The sequence below is a fragment of the Leptonychotes weddellii genome, chromosome 5 (genome assembly GCF_054177405.1).
Source record: "Leptonychotes weddellii isolate Sample4059 chromosome 5, ASM5417740v2, whole genome shotgun sequence".
Classification (NCBI taxonomy): Eukaryota; Metazoa; Chordata; class Mammalia; order Carnivora; family Phocidae; genus Leptonychotes; species Leptonychotes weddellii.
The window spans coordinates 46,648,054-46,674,693 of record NC_138373.1 but is presented as its reverse complement, the minus strand read 5'-3'; the positions used below and the strand labels follow the sequence as shown (position 1 = coordinate 46,674,693).

Here is a 26,640-nt window from a genome sequence, read left to right as displayed (position 1 = left end):
GCTTTTAAAGAGCTGATCATTGAGTGTAGAGGTGAGGGCGAGGTGTATGTGACTATGATGTATATCCCGAAGTAGACCTATGTATTTTATAACATAATAGAACATAATTGGTTTTCACTGTTGCCTCTGCAAGACAGATGCAAAGAGAGAGGCTTCAAGTGCCATGGAGTGCAAAGCAGGTGGATTGCGTGCTGTGGAGGGATCCAGGAAAGACTGAAGGTAGCATCCGAGACTGGCTGTGGCGAGGGTGCTGGCTAAGCTGATGGTGGTGGAGACACATGCTGGGTGGAAGAAGCATCAGGAATAGACTCAGGAGCGATCTTTGGGCCATGTTTAAGGAACAGTGAGAATAGTTCAGTGTGCCTGTAAATTAGTGCTTGTGAAAGAGGAATTTTAAATCAGGAAGCTAAGTGAGGACCCTCTCCTGATAGCTCTCATTGCCTTTGAAGGTTTCTGAGCAGAGAAATGACATAATGCCAGTGACCAGCATCTGTTCTCCAAGCAGGGGAACATCATCCAGAGATTACTTTCCCTTCTAGAAGATTAAAGTTACAGACAGTGGGCCCATGGGACGTCTACAGAAGGCCTTTCCAACCTGCTTTTGTCTACTCGTTTTCTTTCCTGTGTTCTGAGGCTTTCAAAGACTCCGGATCATCTCCTTCCCCCTGTTGACTTTTAAAAATAAATGATTTATTCTTCAAACCTGTCAAGGGATTGTCTTTCTTGTCTCACAAAGGGAGGAGGCAAAGAAAGGATGTCATAAGTCTGAATATCAACGATTTGGCAAGAATCAGGACATGAGTGTATTTTCCAGAGCCCTGAAAGCTCCCCTTCTAGGCTGTAAATTGGCTTTTGGGGAATTGGCTCTTTTGGCACATTCTGCACTATGAGTTGTGACATCTAAGTGGGCATTTTTTTTTTTCTTTACTAGAATCCACCAGAGGGAAGAGGTGGGAAAGGCAAGCTCATTCGGGTTCAGATAACTGAGAGACTCTTACTTTCTACACCTCCTGGGATAACTTGAGCATGGGGGGCTCCCTCCAAAGGGGAGTGAGGGGGGGTTGGTCAGGGGAAGAAGAGCAGGGAAGGAGGAAGATGAGAACGGGGAGGAAAGTAATTGACCAGAGTGGGAGCAGCAGGTCGGGGCCCTTGGACAGACGGGGCAGGACATCAGTGTCTGACACGCTGCCCGGGTGCCTAGCCCTCCCCCCGAGCTAGATACAGTGGCCTCATTTTGGGCAGAGGTGAATAGGCTCCACAAGGTTCAGTCAACTGCCCAGGACCACGCAGCTGCTCAAGGAGGTGCCGGATAGTAACCTGGGAGGAGGAGGAGGAGGAGGGAGAGGGGAGGGACAGGGTGGGTGTGGGGCCTGGCCAAGAGGAGGCACAGGTGGCAGCCCCTGAGCCCTCTGGGCAGCGGGGAGAGGGGTCCTAGCTGGCTCTGCTGGCAGAGCGGGGGCCATGCAGGAGCTTGTGCAGTGTGGACTGGTCGTACTGCAGGCTTCACTCACAAACACAGAGCCTCTGTGAAAACCAGAGAACCATCTGGAGAAGTGGACCAAATGAGAGCAGTTTGGGGGGGTGGTGGAAACACTTAGGGAGTCCGAAGTTACGGCCTGGGGATGGACAGTACGGCAGCTGCGGAGCAGTGTGAATGTTCTGAATGCCCACGAACAGCATACGTACGAAGGGTACATTTTACGTTCTCTGTGTTTTACCACAATAGAAAAAAAAAATCATTAAAAAAAGTAAGTCCTGACTTTTCCTCTGGGCGGTGAAGTCTGTCAGCGGGTGGGGCTTCCTGGCTCCCCGTTCAGAGAGTGGCGGTGTTGGGGTGCATGGGGGGCTGCTGCCTGCTCTGGGCTGCCCTCACAGCAGACCACATCAAGGCACAGGGGCGGTTCTGGCCACAGAGGATGTATAAAGTTGATGAGACAAGAGGTCACCTTTCTCAGGAGTGTATTTCCGTGTTCCCTTAACTGCGTTTTTTAAAGCTGGGGCTGACGTCCTTCCTCACTCAGGTTGCCGTCCTAATTCGTTTTAAATTGAATATCCAGACTACTCACAAGTGGGATTATGGAAGAGGAGGAGAATGCGGTCCTCTGGAATGGTGGTTTCAAGTTTTATTTTTTGGTAATTAGAACCACTGTCTCCCAGGCGAGTATCCTACGTAGTTTCTGTTTTCGGGGGAGCAGCTGGGAGGTGGGGATTGTGCAAGAAGAGTGTGCCCTTGTGTGCGCTGTGGAGGGTTGGGGGTCGGGGAAAACCGAGACGGGAAAGCTAAGCCCCCTGGAAACTCCACTTGAGCTTCAGGTTTGCAAATAAATCTCCTTCTTTGAAAACCTCAGTAGTCTATTGGAGAGCTCCAGAGCATGGCTTTTAAGACAGATGGTCTGATTTCAAGTTCAAGATCCATCCCATCCCATGGGGCCCTAGGCAAGTTACTTCAGCTCCCTGAGTATCGTTTTTACAATCTCTAAAACGGGGGAAAGAGTGCAACCTGCGGGTAGGGGTTGGATGTCAGTAGTTAGTAAGAGAATGTATCCCAGACCCCCAGTAGGGTGCCTGACAAATAGTAGACGCTCAGTAAATGGCAGTTATTGTCATTCTTTGTCTAACACCGGAATATAGTGAAGATGAAGACCCAAGTCTGGGGATCTTAGTGCTTTGGATAAGTAGCTACCCCCATCCCCGGGGACACCCTCCAAGAGCCATTAACCAGCTCTGACCAGTCATTGATGGGCTGGGACAGTTAGCATGCTTAGCAACTGTTCATGACCCATCAGTTGGTAAGCCTAGATGCCACTTGTGCTGGGCTCTGAGTCACTGCCAGTCCATGGGCAAGCCCTTTTCTTTCCTGAGCATGGTTTTCTTACCTAAACTGGCAGAGTCTTTGTGATTCCTTCAGGGTGAGGACTGTGTCATAGCGCATCTCCCTGGGGGGCTGAATGTCCACCTGCTCTGCAGAGTGTTCATGCCCTGGGTGCTCGCTGGAGCTAAGTTTGTGCTGAGCACCCACAGAAGGACCTGCATGGTGCTATGGCATCAAGGTGTGTGTGAGAGACTGCAACCCAAGAGCTGATAATCCCTTCAGAGTATGACCTCTAAGTGTTTAATAATTCCTTTTTTTTTTTAAGATTTTATTTATTTGAGAGAGAGAGACAGAGATAGCGAGAGACAGCATGAGCAGGGAGGAGAGGGAGAAGCAGGCTCTCTGCTGAGCAGGGAGCCCGATGCAGGGCTCGATCCCAGCACCCAAGGACCGTGACCTGAGCCGAAGGCAGACGCTTCACCGACAGAGCCACCCAGGCGCCCCTATTTAATAAGTTCTAATTGCCCGTGTGAAACAGTTTGAATACATTATCTGTGTAAAAAAAGTGTTACAAATAAAAGCACAGCCTCCTTTATACACTCAGACCCAAGCCCCTCTCAGAGGCAACCACGCTAATGGTAAAGATCCTTCTAGATCTCTGAGCAGGACTTTATATACAAATATATGGACCTTAAAAATAAAATTTTGTGGGCTTCCCCTCCCCGATAAATGGTATCTTACAACATGAATGGTTCTAAAACTTGATGGTTTTTTGATAACTTGATAATATATGTTGGAGCTCCATCCCCTTTCATGTTTTAATTTCCTGTAGTATTTCATAGGGTAGATGGGCTATAGTTTAGTTAGCTGTTCCTTTATAAATTGATGGGCATGAAAGTTCCCAATTTTTCAGTCTTACAAAGAATTCTGCAGTGACCATCCTTGTTTGTGTCATTAGGAACAACTGTGCATATTTTTCTAGCTAGGGCATGAGAAGAGGTGATAATGCAACTTTGATAGGTTAAATCCAGTATGAAACACAAAATTTCCTGGCTTTATTACCTCCATAGGAACAAGACAGAGATAGAATCAAGAGTATACTTAAAGAAAAATAATGGGCAGGGAGATGGATCAGAAAAGAATATACTTGAAACTAATTTTAATTTTTAATTTTTTAAAATTTAAATTCAGTTAATTAACATGTAGTGTATTAGCTTCAGAGGTAGAGTTTAGTGATTCATCAGTTGCATATAACACCCAGTGCTCATTCCATCACATGCCCTCCTTAATGCCCATCACTCAGTTACCCCACCTCCCTACCGACATAGCATCTCACACCAGTCAGAATGGGTAAACTTGGAACTAATTTTTAAAGTTATGTGATAATTAAATATTAGTCTATAGTGTTTGATCTATTCAAAATATGTATAGAGATGCATAGGTCCATTTTAAGGTTTTTTGAGCATCCGTCTGGATTTAAAAAATTTGGCCCCAAAATTTATATAGTCATATCACATATACCCACATAAATTCTAGGTAAATTCAGGAAATACATGTGAAGAATTAAACCTTAAACAAGCACAATGTTTTTAGAAAACAATTTGGTAACATAAAGCAAAATTCTTAGAAATGTCTATTTACTTCAAATCTAATATTTCGTTTCCAAACATCAACTCAAAAGAAATAATCCCAATAAAGAAAAATGTGGTGTTATTCTCTTTAACATTATTTAAAATAGTACAGCATTTAGATAGCATGTATACCCAGTAAAAGGAGTATGGATGAGTAAATTAAAGAATAACCTTATTAAAAATAGTTAACGGAGGGGCACCTGGGTGGCTCAGATGGTTAAGCGTCTGCCTTCGGCTCAGGTCATGATCCCAGGGTCCTGGGATCGAGTCCCGCATCGGGCTCCCTGCTCCTTGGGAGCCTGCTTCTCTCTCTCTCTCTCTGTCTCTGTCTCTCATGAATAAATAAATAAAATCTTTAAAAAAAAAATAGTTAACGGAGGAGCACCTGAGTGGCTCAGTTGGTAAAGCATCTAACTCTTTTTTAAAGATTTTATTTATTTGAGCGAGAGAGTGAGCCAGAGAGAGCACAAGCCATAGAAGAGGCAGAGGGAGAGGGAAAAGCAGGCTCCCTGCTGAGCAGGGAGCCCGATGTGGGACTTGATCCCAGGACCCTGGGATCGTGACCTAAGCCAAAGGCAGATGCTTAACCAACTGAGCCACCCAGGCACCCCAAGCATCTGACTCTTGATTTCGGCTCAGGTCATGATCTCAGTCAGGGTCATGAGATCAGTCCTTCATCGGGCTCTGTGCTGGGCATGGAGCCTCTTAAGATTGTCTCTCTCTCCCTCTGCCCCTCCCTTGTTTGCAGGGAAGCAGACGTGTGTGTGTGTGTGTGTGTGTGGACGCGCACGTGCGTGTGTGCACTCTGAAATTAAAATTATTTAAAAAGTTAATGGAATAGAATAATGACATTCTTAGATTATAATTTTTTTAATGTAAGTTTTACAAGCAAAATAAAATACAGCAAGTTTATGACCAGGTTAAAAAAAATCATGCCAATGAAAAAGTTGTCTTTGAGGGTAACTTTTAATTTTTTTCTGTTTTTCAGTAGTTTACAATTTTTTTTTAAGATTTTATTTATTTATTTGACAGAGAATGAGAGAGAGAGCGCACATGAGAGGGGGGAGGGTCAGAGGGAGAAGCAGACCCCCTGCCGAGCAGGGAGCCCGATGCGGGACTCGATCCAGGGACTCCAGGATCATGACCTGAGCCGAAGGCAGTCGCTTAACCAACTGAGCCACCCAGGCGCCCAGTAGTTTACAATTTTTAAATGAATTAGCATGTAAGAGTTTTATAACTTGTTATGTCAGTCAACAGTTACTCTTTTGGGTACTTACTGTGTGCCAGGCTCTGTATTAGGCACCAGTGCTATAGCCGTAAAAATGGGAGACCAAGTCCTTGTTTTCTGGTGTCGTGGAAGAAAGAAACCTTTAACCACTGATGAGTGGACTTGATAGTGCTGTTCGGGGCACAGGCAGGGTGCTGAGGTAGGCATTCAGGGAGGTCACAGGGTCGTAAGGGAAGACATCTGAGGAGGTGACACAGGAAACAGAATGCTGCAGACAAGCTTGCCACGCAGAGTCACGGAACCGCATTCTAGAAAGATGGAACAACAAATTGTTGAAGGAGGTGGCTAGGAATAACGTAGCTTGTTTATATAATAGAATTCTCACGAAGGCATATTTAAAATTTCTCCTTGAAGCTAATATCCATTTTTCATTTGTCACAGAGTCTGGCTGTAACTGTCCACTGGGTGGAACTCTGTACTGTCATGCCATTCACATGTAAATTTAGCCTGTTGTTGAAACTTCCAAGCTCACAAGGACTTGTGCCAGATACCGCATCAGAAAGGACAGCCCTTGAAAGTTGGCCAAAACCCATCACTATGCTTTAGTATCCATTTGTCATCTGTTCTTTAAAGGTTTTCCAATAATATTTTTACCTAATATTAACTGTGAATTGATTCTGGGACATGAGCTGATTGACTGAGCCTGGCAATATGTAGGGATGAGAGTCGACAGACTTTAAGGCTTACTAACTACGTCTATGCATATCCTGACCAATATCATCAGTACCTCTACTTGACAAAAGAAGGAAAACCTCTACATAGCTAGTAAATGGCAGAACCAGGTTTGAAGCCAGGTCCCACCAAATCCCACACCCAGCTCTTTCTACTCAAAGAAGAGATGGCTCCAGGGCCACCTGTCTTGATTCAGTAGCAGAAAAATCTGTTTCTGGGTTTGATTAAACTCTCCCAGACAGATTTTAGGCTGAGTCAGGCCTTGGATGTGGCCGTGTGGACAAGTCCTCGGTCGCTGAGAAGTAAACAGGAGCACATTCAGAGCTCGTAAATCTCCATCATATTCCCCAGTAGGGCGGGTGGCAGGAACTCTTTGGGGTTTTCAGCTGGTGATGGTGCCAGGAAAACACACTAGCCATTGGGAGGAAAAGTAGAGCCTGGTCCTTAGCTGCCCTTCTCAAGGGAAGAGCTTGGAGACTGAACCCCAAGTACTCAGAACCCAAGACCTTGAAAGACCTCAGTGAAATGAGCATCTGATCAGAGGGGAGTCAGGCCAATGGTGCAGCTGGGGAAAGAGCAGGGGTGGAGCAGGCTGGTTCTGGGTTCCCCTCCTCAGTAGGCTGCTGGGGCCGTGGCCCAGCCTTCTCACTCTGAGCATCCTCAAGGGCATGCACTGAGATCAGAGGGGACTGTCTTTAGATCACCCTGGATCAAGTTCAGAGGCTCACAGAGCAAGGTGGAAGCTTTGACTTGGTTAATGACTTACTGTTCCCTTGGGCAACAACAGTGACCCAAGGCCTGGAGATTAAGTGGCTCAATGCACCTCACTCAGTGAGAGTCAGCACCCCCAGGGTTGAGGCAGGAATGAACTTGCTCCCCACCCCCAATGGCAGCATATCTGTCATCTGCTGGGTTTGGGGGAGGAGGTTGCATTATCAGACCCTTTCCTTTCCTCTCCCAGAATCTGAGATACCATGGAGGCTGAGCACATACACATCAGAAGGCAAATGGTCAGATATTTACAAAAACCTGAGATTCCAGTGACCACGAAGAGCACCCACCCCTCCCAAGGGAATCCTGGCATCAGCAAGTCTGTAATGGACCTACTTTACCTGGGAGTCTTGTCTCCACTGCACCTTGGAAAGTGTGTGGCATTCGCCAAGAGCTGCTAGCAGTCTTCTTACCCCGAGATCTGTGAGGTCACTTTTTCCTCCCCTTAGTAGGTCTAGAAAAGCATTGGGTGTTGGAGTCTGTACTGCATGGTCTAGCGCTCTCCAGTCTTCTTTATGTCCTAGAAAATGGAAAATGATACTTGCCAAACTCTCTGGAGGGATACAGATTCACCACAAGAAGCTTAGCAACCAGATTGAAATGTCACAGAACGGGACAAGTTCGGTTTCCATCGGTGAGGTCCACTTGCATACAATTAAGTAATATTTAGAGAAAGACCAGTGGGAATTTAATGAGGAAAGTCATTCATCTTAGGAATGAGTGGTAATAAAAATGTCTTCAAAATTAATTTTAAAAGTTACTAAACTCCTAGACTCATGCCATTTTCAATCATAGCAAAGGATTTTGTAGTTGACATTGAACAACAGTTCCCTGGTGGAAATGCTGCGGGGGACCGGCCGGCAGTTCCGGGAGCCTTCCTGACCAAGAGGATCAAAGTATCCACACCCCAGTAGTCTGTTCTTGCTGCCTGTTGGCGGGCTCTGCCATAGTCAGCTGAGATTTGGGGTAAAACAGAGTTACAGGAGGCTTATTTAATGCAGGACCCGTGTGCATGGCTGATAGGTTAGTGAGTATTACATCAAAGAGAGAGACGACATATGCAGCATTTCTGAACTCTATCTGGCCAAAATAAAAAAAAAAATCCCTTTGTCCCCATGCGAGCATCTCATGAGTTGAGAAGCCCTTTGTAAACCTTACTTGGGGCAACCGTTTGTAGTGAGTTTATCTCAAGCTAGAACTTTACTTCTCTGTAACTGAACTGAACCTATAAAGTTACCCTTTCATAATGGCAGCTAGTGACACAAGGTAGCACAGATGTTCCTGGTTTTAATTAGGGTCAGTGGGGGCCTTAAGCCCTGGCTCTCTAAGACCCTGTGCCCCTCCGGTCCCCACCCAGCCATGGCTGTTCTCTGGAGCCAGCTTCTGAAATGGTATCCCATCTCCTGCATTAACCTGGGTGTCCTGGAACTCAGCGTCACTCCTTAAAACTCCCAGTCTTTTCTCCTTCCTGTTCTTCAACTTTTGTGGCATTTGGTATGGGGATATAGAAAATAACCCAGCCAACTGGGTGGATGGGGAGAGTATCAGAAAAGTGAAATGCACAGATTTCAGCAATCCCTAAAGCCAGTTCCTGATCATCCCAGAACAGGTAGTCAAAACCGACTTTCTTCTTAAGAATCAGGACTTAGGAAGGATCGAGGTGAACTCAGCACCCACTTTCAAAAGGTAGCTTCTGCTTCTCTGTTTCACCCTTTTAAGTCATTGAACTTGATTCTATTTCAATCTGCATCCTTCCCTTCCTTTATTAAGTGCTTGCTGTGTGCTGGGGTGCTGGATACAAAGATGAGAAGCTAGAACCATTGTACTTGAGGGGCTCATGGTCTGACGAGAAAGTTGGACTTGCCCAGAGGGCACAATGGGATAAACTTGACAATGGAATCAAGGAATGGTGACAGGGCTCCGCCTGGAGGAATCAGGGAAGGCTTCACCAAGGAGGTGACTCTTGAACTGAGACTTGGAGAAGCAGAAGAATTCTATCAGTAGGATAAAAGTGTGAGGAGTGGGTTGGTGGAGATTTTCCATGCAGAAGGAACTACATGTGCAAAGGCATAGCTATGGAAGGGAGCCCAGTCGGGCCAAGGAGGAGCGGTAGTTTGATGAGGAAAGCTCAAGTATAGGTGAATAATACTAGTAAAAGCTCTATTTATTGTTCACTTTATGCTAGGTGCTATGTCAAATGTGTTATACATATTACCTGATTTCATCTTCAAAGTAAGTCTATGGTGGAGGCATTCATATCCTCACATTCCTACCCAGGATACTAGCCACCTTCTGCTTGCCTGGGCAGAGTGGTGGGAGGGGAGGGGGGAGTAGGGAGAGGCAGGTGGAGGGGCGCCTGCCTGATCCTGCTCCAGCTCCCTCTCCTGACCCCTGCCTTGCCCCACACCCCACTTGCGTATCCTCACTTCCTCATCTTCCAGCCTGTCGGGGGCATTGGCTTTCCCATCTGTTGGGCTCCTGGCACGGGAGACGACTCTTTGGACTTTGGGTGGAGCAAAGAACCAGACGCCAAGTCAAATACAGTCATAGGAATCTCAGGTTGTTTCTCCAGAGAGTCCTCAGAAGAACTGCCATGTTGTCATTTCCGTGGCTTGGGAGGTTTTTTTTTTTTTCAGTAGCCCTGGGTATCATCCAGCCTTTTGGTGCTGAATCATTCAGGAAACCATTCTGCATGGACTTGGCCCTGCTGCCCACTTCCTCACACATCTGTCTCTCAGGGGTTTAAAACAGTGATGAAACAAAGACAAGGGCAAAGAGATCTTGGAGAACTTGGGCTGAGGCTCACCCGCATGCCCTGCCCCCCAAGGGTTCCTGAATCACCCAGAGAATGAAAGAATCCCTCCTTCTGCCCTTGACTAGGTCAGAAAACACAGCGCAATGTAAACTTCCAGAACTGACAAATTGCATGACCATCTGATCCCCGGATCTCCATACCGATAGTGAACATTCCTGATCAGTGCACATTGGTAGGTTCTAGAGAGCTTATCTTTCCAGGGTCGCCAGGGAAGCATTTTGGAAAGAGTTAGCTAATCATTCTGCAAAGAGCTCTTCTGTTCATTTCTGCCTGGAGGTTTGAAATTGGCGGCAGTCCAGTAGATGGAGTGAAAAGGATCCTTGACAGGGATTGTTGAAAGCCCAGAGTAGTAATCACAAATCAGTGATCTGAAAGTAGTGTGAGAAGGGTGAGTATGAGCAGTGAGGATCTTGGGGGGTGGGGGGGGTGGGATTCGGGTACCGGGTGTTTTTCCTGTCCCTTGGCTCTCCCTTCATTCTTCGGTTGCTGGCTGTTTCCCCTCCAAACCCAAAGAAAATGTGGCAATACCTAATTCAGCTGTTTTCTTTGCATCTCCATTTGCCCAGGGCCCCTCTGGAGATTAAGGCTGGGGAACTTTTCCTGCAAAGGGCCAGATAATAAATATCTTAGGCTTTTTGCACCATACAGGCTGTGTTGCAACGACTCAGCTCTGCTACTGTGGCACAGAAGTAGCTGCAGACAATATGTAAACAAATGAACGTGGCTGTGTTCCAATAAAACTTTATTCGCAAAAGTAGGCAGGGGGCCTGATTTGGTCCACCGGCCCGTAGTTTGCTGACCCCTGGTTGAGATTTTAATTGTCTCCTTCTTTTTCTCATTCTCTTTTCTGAATCCCCAAAACAGGAACAAAGTGTTAAAAAGGCAAGCTGTCGGTCTGTGTTGTTTCTTTTGGACTGGCCTTTCCTCATTTTTAACATTTCAGAAAGTACACTTTGTCTTGTCTTTATAGGTGGTTATTTAAATTGAAAGCAGCTGTGGAAGGCAAGAATCCTCTGAGTATTTGGTATGTCTGCTGCCATCAAATAGTAATTTTTAATGCACTGTCTTTTTGTTTAGTTACGTACAGAGTTTATTGGTATATCGCAGAATAATTCAGGAAAACTTTACACCGTATATTGCCAGGCATGGTATAATAAATGCTTCTTGTTGGAACGAGCACACATACAGAAGCTGAAACTGTTTAGAAATAAATTTAAAAATCATTTAGAAGTGACTTGATGGTATATGGATTCTCTATGGTGATTCTATGTGGTTAATCTAGATGGTAACATAGATACAGTTCCTTAATCTTCATAGTCTTGTGAAACTTCCCCATAGCACCTGATATTCCTAGGGAAAGCAGAGAACACATAGGAAGATTTTAGGTAGAAGCACAGGTGAGAAACTCCCCGGGTTTGTCCTGTCATTGGAGATAGGTGACCACCCAAAAGACCACACTAAGATCACTCAGCCTTACAGATGCAGAGAGGCCCATTTTGGCATCCTTCCCTGTCAGCCTGTGGCCCTAAGGGTAGAGGAGAATTAGCAACTAGTGAGCAGTCTTGCAGTTCATGGTAGCTAGGCGCAACCACCTGACTCACTCTCCCCCAGCTCCCATTGAAATGCTCAACAGCAGTGTGCAAATGAATGTCCTGAAACTAGTTATGATAAAATGCCAAAGGGAAATAATTAGAACTGATGGTATGATCCCAGTGGCTTGATCTAAGTCTAACGTGGCATGATCCCAACTCTGTTTAAATATTTATCTATACCCACAGAAACAATCCTAGGAAGAAATATATTAAAATGTTAACAGTGGCTATCTCTGTACAATAGAACGACAGATGATTTTTGTCTTTTTTTGGTCCCATAGTTTTAAAAAGTTTTTCTATAATAAACAAGTGTTGCTTTTATAGTTCAAAAGGTGTTATTTTGAAATGATGAAGAAGAGATATCTTAGCCAACCTTTGGTCTCACTGAAAATAAGAGCATAGGCCCCCCCCCTACAACAGTCTGCTCATCCACCCTGGAGCAGGCACCCCATTGGCCACGTAGAGTTTTCCAGAGAAAGACATCCCTGCCATAGGCTAATGCTGGGGGTGCTCAGACCTCTGCTGGGCAAGGGCTTTCTCCATTCTCAGCCAATCAGCACTGGTGATTAGGAGTCCATTGTTTTGGGGTCACCTGATAGACTCATTTGTTTCTCTTTGGTGGTTCTTCAAAGAAAATGTGGCAATACCTAATTCAGCTTGACTTGTTCTTTCCCCTCCTCAGCTAACCAAAAACTACCACAAAGCTAAGTGAGCAAATGATATATCTTTTTATATATTTTTAAAAGCATATTTATAGGGGCACCTGGGTGGCTCAGTTGTTAAGCGTCTGCCTTCTGCTCAGGTCATGATCCCAGGGTCCTGGGATCGAGCCCCACATCGGGCTCCCTGCTCAGCGGGAAGCCTGCTTCTCCCTCTCCCACTCTGCCTGCTTGTGTTCCCTCTCTGGCTGTCTCTCTCTATCAAATAAATAAATAAAATCTTTAAAAAAAAATAAAAGCATATTTATAAAGAAATTAATTTCATTTGGAAAGCATCCCAGAGAAAGGACAGTTTCTTAAAGAAACACATGTTTTTGAAAACATAGCTCTTGTGTAGAAATTCTTGCTTCCTTAAGAGGTGATGGGCAGGATTCAGGCGGCTTCCTTATTTTATAGGATTAGCCTCTATTCTCAGGGTGGGGAGTCTAGTCTCTACTTGCAGCCATAGCCCAGTTTCCACAGACAGAAAGACCTTCAGCCTGGGAGGGGGTCCTGGGTCACAGCTTGGATTGGTGACATTGGACAAGTTACCAAGAGTCCTCCTTTGTCTTTCTGCTCCAACTCAAACCCTATCCAGATCAAGGAGAGGCTGCGGGGATCAAGATTGACATATTCACTAAGGAACTTCAGTCATCTTGTCCATCCCATCTTAACTACCCCTGTCACACAAGTGACCCCTTGTTCTATCTTGGTTTCTTCAGGCCATCGTCAATGTGGTCTTCCTCTTGCTCTAACTCTCTAGAGTAAGGAACACCTGGCCTCTTGCAGAATATTGATGTCTTAGCGGTAATCACTGAAGTTCTACCAAGAGGACAGATCTTGTTCCATCCCACTATGTCTGCTTTTATTTATTGTTTTAAAATGCCGCTTTTGAAGAATGTCATAAAATAGAACTTAACCTTCTCTTTGATGTGATGTTCCAACACAATATTGGATTCTGTCCTCCTAGAATTTGAACAAACATGTTAAAACCCAGTGCTCTTGTTTTAATAGAATTTGCTTGGACTCTTTGATCCTATTCTTGGTTGAAGAATCTGCCATACCTTATAGAAAGAACATGATTTAAAGAGAGCGTGGATATAAAGTGCTTAGCCTAGTATGTGGCCATAGGAAACCCTCAGTAAGTTATACAGATAACTGTCTGGTCTGTATAAATAATAAGTCCTCTGACATCATCACCTGTGCCCACCTTCTTTTGTCTTCAAGGGGCTCATTTTGGCCAGAAGAGGGCAGTGCTGAATGTGTGGTCTTCCCCTTGCTAACTGGCAGCTCCAGGGGGCCAAAGACTTTTATTAAATGACAGCTATTTCGGGAATGCTGAACTGGATTCAGATTTTTCAGTGTCTGCCTAAAATGACCAGCATGACGAGGCTACAAAGGCAAAGGTGAAGCAGGCCTTGAGTTCGTCATGTGACAGGGCAGTTAAGTATCCTGCCAGGGCCGTGTGATACTTGGCATGTGCTGTGTGGATACCTAGAGAGTGCTATGCAGACGTTATGTATGGTTGGAGGCTCTGTGCAAAGTAGCATGGAGATGGTCTGGAGAATGGTTATAGGATTGCCAGCCACGGCTGGGCGAGCCCAGCCCTCCAGGAGGAAGGAGGAACATGGCAGAGATGAGACAAAAGCAAGACAACCAGGAGCCAGGTTGCTTTAGGCATAAAGTGTGTGAACAGAAGAATGAAAAGTAAGATGGGAGATGTAGGCTGAGTCCAATCGTAAAGGTTAAGGATTTAAAGAGATTGAACTTGATCTCAAAATAATGGCTAACATCTAGTAAGCATCTACTCCGTACCAGGGGTTCTTAGTCTGTTGGAAATGCCATAACAAAATTCCACAGACTGGGTGGTGAATAAGCAACAGAAATGTATCTCTCTTGGTTCTGGAGGCTGGAAGTCTGAGATCAAGGTACCAGCCCGGTTGGGTGAGGAGCCTCTTTTGGGTCACAGATTTCTAGTCATAGCCTCACATGGCAGGAGGGGCGAGGGAGTTCTCAGGCCACTTTTATAAGGATATCACTCCCATTCGTGAGGGTTCTGCTGCCAAGACCTAATCGCCCCCAAAGGCCCCGCCTCCCAGTACTATCACATTGGGCATTAGGATTTCAGTATAGGAATTTTGGAGGGGATACAAACATTCAAACCATAGCATGGGGGTATGGTTCTAAGCACTTTACAAGTAAAACTCATTAAATCCTTGAAACAGCCCTAAGCCGGGTACTGCCACTATCCCACTGTACACGTGAGGAAACGAAGTATGGCGGGCCGGGTTCCCTGGCAAGCAGACTCTGAGCTGAGAGTAGTATGCAAGAAGTTTTTGTTTGTTTGTTTGTTGTTGTTGTTGTTTGTTTGTTTTTAAGAGAAGTTTTTTTTAGGTTGCTTCTGGAGAAGGGGTGGGAGGGAGAGGGAAGAGCAGGATTGGGCAGCAGAAGCTGGACTGCGGTGCAGTCTAGCAAAGGCCAAATCCTGCCCAGTGGGGAGCTCTAAAGCTGAGTTCCCTTCAGACATGTTCCAGGTTCCATGTTCCAAGGGTCCTGCCCTTCATTCCCTTGTGTCACCCAGTCATGGTATGTGGGTGCCCGGGAAGGAGGTGCGACCTCAGGTGTGGTGGCTCTCTGAAGGCAGGGGCAATTTCTGGAGAGACTCAGTGGAGGGCTGTAGGGTCAGCAGGGTCTGGCTGGGATAGCACAGATCCCAGCACCTTGCGTTTAAGAAGCTTGCTCAAGATCACACCACTCATCAGTAGAAGAGGCAGAACTTCCACCAGAGCAGCCTGGCCTCAGAGGCTGGCCAGTTCACCACTGCCCTATACTGCAGTGTATTTGGGGGGGCTCGACGGAGATTTTGAAGTAGAAGTAAACTGCAGCTCAAGCCTTACTTGGGTGGCATAAGTCTTAATGGTGACATGTAGAATAGGTGGGAGAAGAGTGATTTGGAGGTAAGATTTTTTTTTTTTTTTAACAATAAAGGGAATACTAACATAAAGTACAAAATTCTGGAAGTACGAAAGAATACACAGTGAAAATCTCCTCCTCACCCCTGTCTTCTTGCTCCCTGGACACAGCCATCCTTAAGAGTTTCTTCTGTCTTCTTCCAGACACAGTATATGTATACTTCAGTATAGACAGATATGGATACCATATTTTTATACTCTTGTATCACAAGATCCACACTGTTCTGGGCCTTGATTTTTTTTTTTTTAAAGATTTTATTTATTTATTTGAGAGAGAGAGAATGAGAGAGAGAACATGAGTAGGGGGAGGGTCAGAGGGAGAAGCAGACTCCCTGAGGGCAGGGAGCCCGACATGGGACTCAGTCCTGGGACTCCAGGATCATGACCTGAGCCGAAGGCAGTCGCTTAACCAACTGAGCCACCCAGGTGCCCCTGGGCCTTGATTTTATAATAATATAACCTTGATATTGCTATAGTACCAATCATATACAGCTGCCTTTTTCTTTTAGATGGCAGAGGTTTCTGTTGTATGGATTTACTGTAACTTACTGAACTATCTTTTCTTGATGGGCATTTTTAGATTGCTTTCAATTTTCTCCCCCCTCCAGCTTTACTGAGATATAACTGGCATCAAACATTATATAAGTTTAAGGTGTACAGTATGTTGATTTGACACCTTTATGTTGCAAAATGATTACCACCTGAGCGTTAGTAATAACCCCTTCTCTTTTGCAGTGAGATCATTTAAGATCTACCCTCTTGGGGCACCTGGGTGGCTCAGTCGGTTAAGCAGCTGCATTCGGCTCAGGTCATGATCCCAGGGTCCTGGGATCGAGCCCCACATCAGGCTCCTTGCTCAGCGGGGAGTCTGCTTCTCCCCTGCCTGCCATTCCCTCTGCTTGTGCTTGCTCTCTGTCTCTCTCTCGCTGTCACTCTGTCTGTGTCAAATAAATAAGTAAAATCTTAAAAAAAAAAAAAATAAGATCTACCCTCTTAGCAACTTTCAAGTATATAATACAGTATCATTAACTAAAATTACCATCTTTACATTAGATTTCTATAACTTATTATCTAATAACTGGAAGCTTGTAACTTTTGACAACACCTCCCCATTTCCCCAACCTCTCAGCCCCTGGTAACCACTATTCTATTCTGTTTCTCAATTTAGCTTTTTTATATTCCATATATAAGTTATATCATACAGGATTTGTTTTTCTCTGATTTATTTTACTTAGCATAGTGCCTTCAAGGTCCATCCATATTGTCACAGATTGCTGGATTTCCTTTCTCACAGCGAGAATAATAATCCATTGTGTATGTGTACCACATCTTCTTTATCCATTCATCCTTTGATGGACACTTAGGTAGTTTTCATATGTTGACTATTTTGACTAATGGTGCAATAAACATGTGAATGAAGATACCTCTTTAAGACTGTTTTTATTTCTTATCAATATATACACAGAAGGGGAATTGCTGGGTCATATAGTAGTTCTATTTTTAATTTTTTGAGTAACCTCTGTACTGTTTTCCATGGTGGCTGTACCAATTTATATTCCCACCATAAGTGCACAAGGGTTCCCTTCTCTCCACATCGTCACCAACAGTTGTTATCTTTTGTCTTTTGGAAAATAACCATTCTAACAGGTGTGAGGGGATATCTCCTTGTGGTTTTGATTTGCATTTCCCTGATGAATAGTGATGTTAAGCACCTTTTCATGTGCCTGTTGGCCATCTTCTTTGGAAAAATGTCTATTCAGATCCTCTGTCCATTTTTTAATAAAAGTGCCTTTTTGCTATTGAGTTGTAGGAGTTCTTTATATATTTTGGTTATTAACCCCTTATTGGATAAATAATTTCCAAATATTTTCTCCTATTTCATAGGTTGGCTTTGCTTTTTTTAAATTTATAAAAGTTTTAATTGAAGTATAGTTGATGTATAATATTTCACGCATACAACATAGTGTTTCAACGATTATATATATTATGAAATAACATGATAGGTGTATTACAGTATTATTGACTATATTTCCTATGCTGTACTTTTAATCCCTGTGACTTATAATTGGAAGTTTGTACCACTTAATCCTCCACCAATTTTGCCCATCCTCCACCACCTCCCCTTTGGCAACCACCAGTTCTCTATATTTATTCAAATCCTCTACCCATTTTTAAGTTGGATTTTTTTTTTTTTTGGTGTTGAGTTGAATAAGTTCTTGATATATTTTGGATATTAACCCCTCATCAGATAACATCATTTGCAAACATTTTCATCCATCTGGTAGATCGCCTTTTTATCTTGTTCATGGTTTCCTTTGCTGTGCAAAAGCTTTTTAGTTTGTTATAATCACAATTGTTTGTTTCTGCTTTTATTTCCCTTGGCTGAGAAGACAGATTCAAGAAAATAATTGCCAAGGTCCAAGAGATTACTGCCTATGCAGTTTTTTTTTTTTTTTGGAGTTTTTCAGGTCTCATATTTAGGTCTGTAATTCATTTAGAGATTTTCTTACGCATATAGCTGTCCAGTTTTCCTAGCACCATTAAATAAAGAGATTGTTTTTCCCCAGTTGTATATTCTTGTTTCTTTTGTCATAAACCTATACATATATGGTCAATTAATTTATTTCTGGGCTCTCAATTCTGTTCTATTGATCTATTTTTGTGCCAGTACCATACTGTTTTGATTACTATAGCTTTGTAGTATTTCCTGAAATCTGGTATTATGAAACCTCCAGGTTTGTTTTTTCTCAAGATTGCTTTGCCTAGTTGGGGTCTTCTCTGGTTCCATACAAATTTTAGGATTTTTTTGGTTCTAGTTCTGTGAAAACCACTACTTGTATTTTTTTAAAGATTTATTTATTTATTTGAGAGGGGTGGCAAAGGGAGAGGAAGAGAGAGTCTCAAGCACACTCTGTGGTGAATGCAGATCCTGACTCGGGGCTCAATCCCAACACCCTGAGATCATGACCTGAGCAGAAATCAAGAGTTGGATGCCTAACTGACTGAGCCACCCAGGCGCCCCAACACTATTTGTATTTTGATAGGGATTGCATTGAGCCTACAGATTACTCTGGATAGTATGGGCATTTCAATAATATTCTTCCAGTCCATGAGTATAGTATATGTATTTGTGTCACTTTTGATTTCTTTTATCAGTGTCATAGTTTTCGGAATAAAGCATCCTCCCACCTAATTGGTTAAATTTATTTCTAGGTATTTTATTTTCTTTGATGCAGTTGAAAATGGGATTGTTTTCTTTGTTTCCCTTTCTGCTATTTCATTATTAGTGTACCAGAACACAACAGATTTCATGTATTGATTTTGTATCCTGCAACTTTATGGATTTATAAGATCTAATCATTTTTTGGTGGAATTTTAAGGTTTTCTATTTATAGTATCATGTCCTCTGCAAACAGAAATAAACACTTCTTCCTTACCAATTTGGATATCTTTTGTTTTTCTTGTCTGACTGTAATAGTTAGAATTTCCTGTACTATGTTGAATTAAAGTTCCATTACTATGTTAAGAGTGGACATCCTTGTCTTATTTGTGATCTTAGGGAAAAACCTCTTAGCTTTCACCATTCAGTTTGATGTTAGCTGTGTGTTTGTCATATATAGCCTTTATTGTGTTGAGGTATGTTTTTTCTCTACCTATTTTCTTAAGGGTTTTTATTATGATGAGATAGTGAATTTTGTCCAGTGCTTTTTCTGCATGTATTGAAATGATCATATGGTTTTTATCCTGCATTTTGTTAATGTGATCTATCACATTGGTTGATTTGGATTTATTGAACCATCCTTATATCCCTGGAATAAATCTCACTTGATTATAGTGAATGAACCTTTTAATATATTGTTGAATGTGGTTTGCTAATATTTTGTTGAGGATTTTTGCATCTACGTTCATCAGGGATATTGGTCTAATTATTATGTGTATGTGTGTGTGCGTGGTTTTTTTTTGGAGTGTCTTTGTCTTCTTTTGGTATCGGTAATGCTGGCCTTATGGATTGTATCAGGGTAATGCTGGTCTTGTGGAATGCTTGACTTGTGGACAGCTTTTCTATTTCTTACACTTTTTGGAACAGTTGGAGGAAGATAGGTATTAACTATCCTTTAAATGTTGATAGAATTCACATGTGAAGCCATCTGGTCTGGAACTTTTTGATTATCCATTGAATTCTGTTATTAGTAATTAGTCTGTTCAGATTTTCTGTTTCTTCCTGATTCAATCTCAGAAGATTTTATGTTTCTAAGAATTTATCCATTTATCCTAGGTTGTCCAGTTTGTTGGCATATAATTTTTATACTAATCTCTTAAATCTTTTGTATTTTATGATACCAATTTTAACTACTGTTTCATTTTTGATTGAGTCCATTCTTTTTTTTCTTGATTGGTCTGGCTAAAGGTTTATCAAATTTATCTTTGCACAGAACCAGGTCTTAATCTCATTGATAGTTTATAGTGTTGTCATTGTTTTAAAGATATTATTTGAGAGAGAGAGAGAGCACAAGCAGGGTGAGGGGCAGAGGGAGAAGCAGACTCCCCGCTGAGCAGGGAGCCTGATGCGGGGCTCAATCCTGATCCTGAGACTCCAGGATCATGACCTGAGCAGAAGGCAGACGCTTAACCAACTGAGCCACCCAGGTGCCCCAGTTGTTGGTTTTTTGTGTTTTTTTTTTTTTTTTTGTCTCTTTCATTTATTTCTACTCTAATTGTTGTTATTTTCTTCTTTCTAACTTTGGCTCTGTTCTTTTTTTTTTTTTTTTTCCTAGTTACTTTAGGTGTAAGGTCAGATTTTTTTTTAAAGATTTTTCTTGTTTCTTGAGGTAAGCCTGTATCATTATAAACTTCTTTCTTAGAACTGCTTTTGTTGCATCCCAGAGGTTTTGGGCCATTGGTTTCCATTTTGTCTCCAGGAATTTCTTGATTTAACCTTTAATTTCTTTATTGACCCACTGATTGTTTAGTAACATGTTTAGTCTCCATGTGTTTGTTTCTTCCAGTTTTTCTTTCCTATATAATTGATTTCTAGTTTCATCCCATTGTGGTCAGAAAAAATGTTTGCTATGATTTCAATCTTAAGTTTTACTGAGACTTGTTTTGTGGCACTAACATGTAATCTATCCTGGAGAATCTGCCATCGGCACTTGAAAGAATGTGTTTCTGCTGTTTGGGGGTGGAACATTCTGTATATATCTGTTAAGTCCATCTGGTCTAATGTGTCATTCAAAGCCACTGATTCCTTACTGATATTCTGTCTGGATGATCTATCCACTGATGTTAAGTTGGATGTTAAAGTGTCCTATTGTATTATTGTTAATTTCTCCCTTCATGTCTGTTAGTATTTACTTTATATATTTAGGTGCTCCTATGTTGGGTCCTTAGATATTTACAATGGTTATATCTTCTTATTGGACTGATCCCTTTATCATTATGTAATGACCTTTTCTGTCTCCTTTCAGTCTTTGTTCTAAAGTCAATTTTTCTCTGATATAAATATTGTTACCTGTTTTTTTCTTTTTGCTTCCATTTACATGAAATAGTTTTTTTTTTATCCCTTTATATTTTTTTTAAGCTTTAATCTGTTTATTCAACAAGATGTATCTTTAGGAGTTTAGAAACAGGTTGGACACCATTATTCTTTGTGATGAATGCAGATAGCCATTTAAAAAATAAATTTCACTGTATTTTGTAACATTGTTTTATTGAGTGAACTCTTCTCACTATTTCTAAACTGTAAACAGTAGGAAACTAAAGTATCAAAGGAAACACATCAGAGAGCATATATAACAGACAAAGACCTGTAAATATTCTTATACAAGAATCAATGCATATTTAAGGAAACCTGAATTTCTTATTAGGCAAACATTTTTGCATATGTTGCCTTCTCTTTTTGTGCCTTTATCTTTTGTTTGACTTTCAGCAGTTCTGCCTGGATAGCTTTATCTTTCGGTGCTATCTCTCCTGAGCTTTCTTAAGATCAGCCAATGTTTGATCATATTCTTTTAATCCTTGCCATCGTTGAGCTCTATGGTACAATGCTTTGGTATTGGATGGGTCTATTTCAAGAGCCTCCAAACAACTGTTGATTGCTTTGTGCCAATTTGACATGTTCAGTTTATAAGAACCAATATTCAGCATGCAGCTTAAAGCTATAGGTTGTAGCTTCAATCTATCTGCTGGCTTGATAACAACAACCTTTGAACCTTCCACATATCTTAAAACTTTTGTGTATTTTTTAATGGCCATCTCCCAGTTCTGAGATCTGAAAAAAAAGTATTTCCAATATTTTTTATGGCTTCTGTTGTTAATAAAATTTTATTTACTTTTGCAGGTTTTTCACCTTTCACTTCTACATTTTCCAGTATTCTTGCCACACCCATTCCTTTAATTACTTGGCCAAACACCACGTTTCCCATCCATGTGACAAGTCAGCATGGTTGTGATAAAGATCTGAGAACCATTTGTATTGCAGCCTGCATTTGCCGTGCTCAATAAAACTTCCTGATCATGCTGATAATAGAAATTTTCATCTTCAAATTTTTTTTACCATAAATACTTTCTCCACCTGTCCCATTTTGATTTGAGAAGTCTCCACCCTGAATCATAAATTTCTTAATAATTTGATGGAAAGGGCATCCTTGGAAATGGAGAGGTTTCCCAGTGGTGGGTCCAATGCCTTTTTCTCCTGTACAGAATGCATGAAAATTTTCTGCAGTTTTGGGTACAATATCTGCAAACAATTGTGAGACAATTCAGCCAACTCGCTCCCCTCCAATGTCCACATCAAAGAAGACTCTGGGGTTACTGGGGTTGGAGGGCTTAGTTTGGGGGGATGGGTGTGACATTTTGAATTGTAGATGTGCTTGGGAGTGAACAGAGAACCTTGTGGACGACACGCAGCTCTTTTTTCATCCCTTTACTTTCAGTCTGTATGTATCTTTAGGTGTGAGGTGAGGTTTCACATAGGCAGCATATAGATGGGTCTTGTTTTTTAAATCCATTTGGTCACATATGTCTTGAGTCCATTTATATTTAAAATAATTATTGATAAATATATACTGATTGTCATTTTGTTCATTGTTTTCTGGTTGTTTTGTAAATCTGTTTCTTTCTCTTTTGCTCTCCTACTTTGTGGGTTGATGGTTTCCTTTACAGTTATGGGTGGCTCCTGTATTTCCTTTCTCTTTATTTATTTTTTGTATCTGTTACAGGTTTTTGGTTTGTGGTTACCCTCTGGTTCATATATAACATCTTATGTGCATAGCAGTCTATGTTAAGTTGCTGGTCACTTAAGTTTGAACCCATTCTAAAAGCACCCAATTTTTACTGCCACCTCTACATTTTATGTATATGTCACACTTTACATCTTTTTACTTTGTGTATCTCTTGAATAATTTTTGTAGAGAAAATATCCTAGTTCATCTCCATACTGCCTTTATAAGTAATTATTATTTTTTCTATGTGTTTGCTTTTTCCTGTGAAATTTTTTCCTTTTGTAAATTTCTTCTAGTTATGGCCTTTTCTTCCCCAATTAAATAAACTTGTCAGGTAGGGTATTCTTTGCTGTAGGTATTTTGCTTTCAGCACTTTGAATATGTTGTGCCACTGTCTTCTGGCCTGAAAAGTTTCTGCTGATAAATCACGTGATAGCTTCAGGGAGTTTCCCTTGTATATAACTATTTTTCTTTTATTGCTTTTAAGTTTCTGTCTTTACATTTAATCTTAGTCATTTGAATTATTATGTGTCTTGGTGTGGACCTCACCGAATTCATCTTATTAGGGGTGGTCTGTTTCCTGGATCTGGATTTCTGTTTCCTTCTCCAGATTAGGGAAGATGGTAGCTATTATTTCTAAAGAAGGTTTTCTGCTCCTTTGTCTCACTCTTCTCCTCCTGGTACTCCTAGAATGGGAATGTTATTATGCTTGATGAGGTCACAGAGGTCTCTTTAACCTATCCATTTTTAATATTCTCTTGAGCTTTTATTTTAATTCCAATTAACATACAGTGTTTTGTTAGTTTCAGGTGTACATAGAGTGCTTAAACAATCGCATACATCACCAGGTGCTTCTCACAAGTACACTCCTTAATCCACATCACCTGTTTAACACATTTCCTGCCCCTCCCCCCCACCTCCCTTCTGGTAACCATCAGTTTGTTCTTTATAGTTAAGAGTTTGCTTATTAGTTTGAATCTTTTTCTTCCCTTTGCTTGTTTTTTTTCTTAAATTGCACATCAGTAAAATCATATGGTATTTGTCCTTCTCTGATTGATTTATTTCACTTAGCATAATACTTTCTAGCGCCATCCATGTTGTTGCAAATGGTAAGATTTCATTCATTTTCATGGCTGAATAATATTAAATTATACATATTATATATATAATATATATATTTATATATACATGTATAAATATATATGTATCTATCTCACATCTTTATCCATTCATCAGTTGATGGACACTTGGGCTGTTTCCATATCTCTGGCTACTATAAATAATGCTGCTATAAACATAGGGGTACATGTATCCCCTTGAATTAGTGTTCTTGTATGCTTTGGGTATGAATAGTGTGATTGCTGGATCATAAGGTAGTTCTATTTTTAACATTTTGGGGAACTTTCATACTTTTTCCAAAGTAGCTACACCAGTTTGCATTCCCACCAACAGTGCAAGAGGGTTCCTTTTTCTCCACATCCTTGCCAACACCTGCTGTTTCCTGTGTTGTTGACTTTAGCCATTCTGACAGCTGTGGGGTGATATCATAGTTTTGATTTGTATTTCCCTGATGATGAGTGATGTTGAGCAGTTTTTCATGTATCTATTAGCCATCTGGATGTCATCTTTGGATAAATGTCTAACCATGTCTCCTGCCCATTTTTTAACTGGATTATTTGTTTTTGAGGTGTTAGATTTTTATCAGTTCTTTATATATTTTGGATACTAACCCTTTATCAGATATGCCATTTGCAAATATCTTCTCCCATTCCATTGGTTACCTTTTAGTTTTGTTGTTTCCTTTGTTGTGCAGAAGCTTCTTATTTTGATGTAGTACCAGTAGTTTATTTTTGCTTTTGTTTCCCTTGCCTCAGGAGACCTATCTAGAAAAAAGTTGCTATGGCCAATATCAGAGAAGTTACTGCCTGTGCTCTCTTCTAGGATTGTTATGGTTTCAGCCTTGCATTTAGATCTTTAATCCATTTTGAATTTATTTTTTAGTATGGTGTAAGAAACTGGTCCAGTTCATTCTTTTGCATGTGGTTGTCTAGTTTTCCCAGCACCATTGGTTGAAGAGACAGTCTTTTTCCCATTGGATCTTCTTTCCTGCTTCATCAAAGATTAGTTGACCATAATGTTGAGGGTCCACTTCTGGAGTCTCTATTCTGTTCCATTGACCTATGTTTTTGTGCCAGTTTTGTGCCCGTGTCAAACTGTTTTGATTACTACAATTTTGTAACAGAACTGGAAGTCTGGAATTGTGACCTCTCCAGCTTTGCTTTTCTTTTTCAAGGTTGCTTTGGCTATTCAGGGAAACTTTTGTGGTTCCACACACATTTTAGGATTGTTTGTTCCAGCTCTGTGAAAAATGTTGGCATTTCAATAGGGATTGCATTAAATGTGTAGATTGCTTTGGGTAGCATAGACGTTTTAATAATATTTGTTCTTCCGGTCCATGAGCACAGAATGTCTTTCCATTTCTTTGTGACATCTTCAATTTCTTTCATCAGTATTTTATAGTTTTCAGAGTATAGGTTTGGTTAGGTTTATTCCTAGGTGTCCTGGTGTTTTTGGTATGCTTGAAAATGGCATGATTGCTTGATTTCTCTTTCTGCTGCTTCATTATTGGTGTAGAGAAATGCAACAGATTTCTGTACATTGATTTTGTATCATGTGACTTCAGTTCTAGCAGTTTTTTGGTGACGTCTTGGGTTTTCTATATATAGTATCATGTCATCTGCAAATAGTTAAAGCTTTACTACTTTGCTGATTTGGACGCTTCTTACTCCTTTTTGTTGTCTGATTGCTGTGGCTAGGACTTCCAATACTATGTTGAATAAAAGTAGTGAGAGTGGACATTCCTGTCTTGTTCCTAACCTTAGGGTAGGTCACTTTTTCCCCATTGAGGATGGTATTAGCTGTGGGTTGTTCATATAGGGCCTTTATAATCTTGAGGTACGTTCCCTCTAAACCTACTTTGTTGTTGAGGGTTTTTACCATGAATGGATGTTGTACTGTGCCAGATGTTTTTCCACATCTATTGAAATGATCATATGGTTCTTATCCTTTCTCTTACTGATGTATCACATTGATTTGCAAATATTGAACCACGCTTGCAACCCAGGAATGAATCCCACTTGATCGTGGTGAATGATTTTTTTAAGGTATGCATTTGGTTTGCTAATATTTTGTTGAGAATTTTTAAAAATATATTTATTTATTTGAGGTGAGGGGTAGGGGCAGAGGGAGAAAGAGTCTCAAGCAGACTCTGCTGAACATGGACACAGGGCTCAATCTCCTGACCCTGAAAACGTGACCTAACCTGAAACCAAGAGTTGGACACTTACCTGACTGAGCCACCCTGGTGCCCTTGTTGAGGATTTTTGCATTTATGTTCATCAGAGATAGTGGTCTATACTTCTCCTTTTGAGTGGTGTCTTTATCTGGTTTTGGTATCAGGGTAATGCTGGCCTCATAGAATGAATTTGGAAGTTTCCTCTCCTTTTCTATTTTTAGGAATAGTTTGAGAAGGATAGGTATTAAGTCTTCTTTAAATGTTTGGTAGGCGGGCGCCTGGGTGGCTCAGACGGTTAAGCGTCTGCCTTCGGCTCAGGTCATAATCCCAGGGTCCTGGGATTGAGTCCCGCATCGGGCTCCCTGCTCCTTGGGAGCCTGCTTCTCCCTCTGCTTCTCTCTCTCTCTCTCTCTCTGTCTCTCATGAATAAATAAGTAAAATCTTTAAAAAAAAAAAATAAATGTTTGGTAGGATTCGCCTTTGAAGCCATCTGGTCCTGGACTTTTGTTTGGAAGTTTTTTTGTTTTGTTTTTGTTTTTAAGATTTTATTTATTTATTTGACAGAGACACAGCAAGAGAGGGAACACAGGCAGGGGGAGTAAGAGAGGGAGAAGCAGGCTTCCCGCTGAGCAGGGAGCCCGATGTGGGGCTCAATCCCAGGACCCTGGGATCATGACCCAAGCTGAAGGCAGACACTTAACGACTGAGCCACCCAGGCACCCCTGGAAGTTGATTACTGATTGAATTTCTTCGCTAGTTATTGGTCTTTTCAAACTTTCTATTTCTTCCTGTTGCAGTTTTGGTAGTTTGTTTCTAGGAATTTATCTATTTCTTCCAGGTTGTCTAACTTGTTGGCATATGGTTTTTTTTTTTT

At 41.6% G+C, this 26,640-nt stretch overlaps 1 protein-coding gene and 1 pseudogene across 1 annotated transcript in view; one reads left to right on the top strand and one right to left on the bottom strand.

The window, feature by feature from the left end:
* CCDC3 (coiled-coil domain containing 3) overlaps nt 1–26,640 on the top strand; it is a 104,330-nt gene that overhangs the window by 67,964 nt on the left and 9,726 nt on the right. The window lies entirely within an intron of this gene.
* LOC102743773 (peptidyl-prolyl cis-trans isomerase D pseudogene) lies at nt 21,112–22,119 on the bottom strand (annotated as a pseudogene).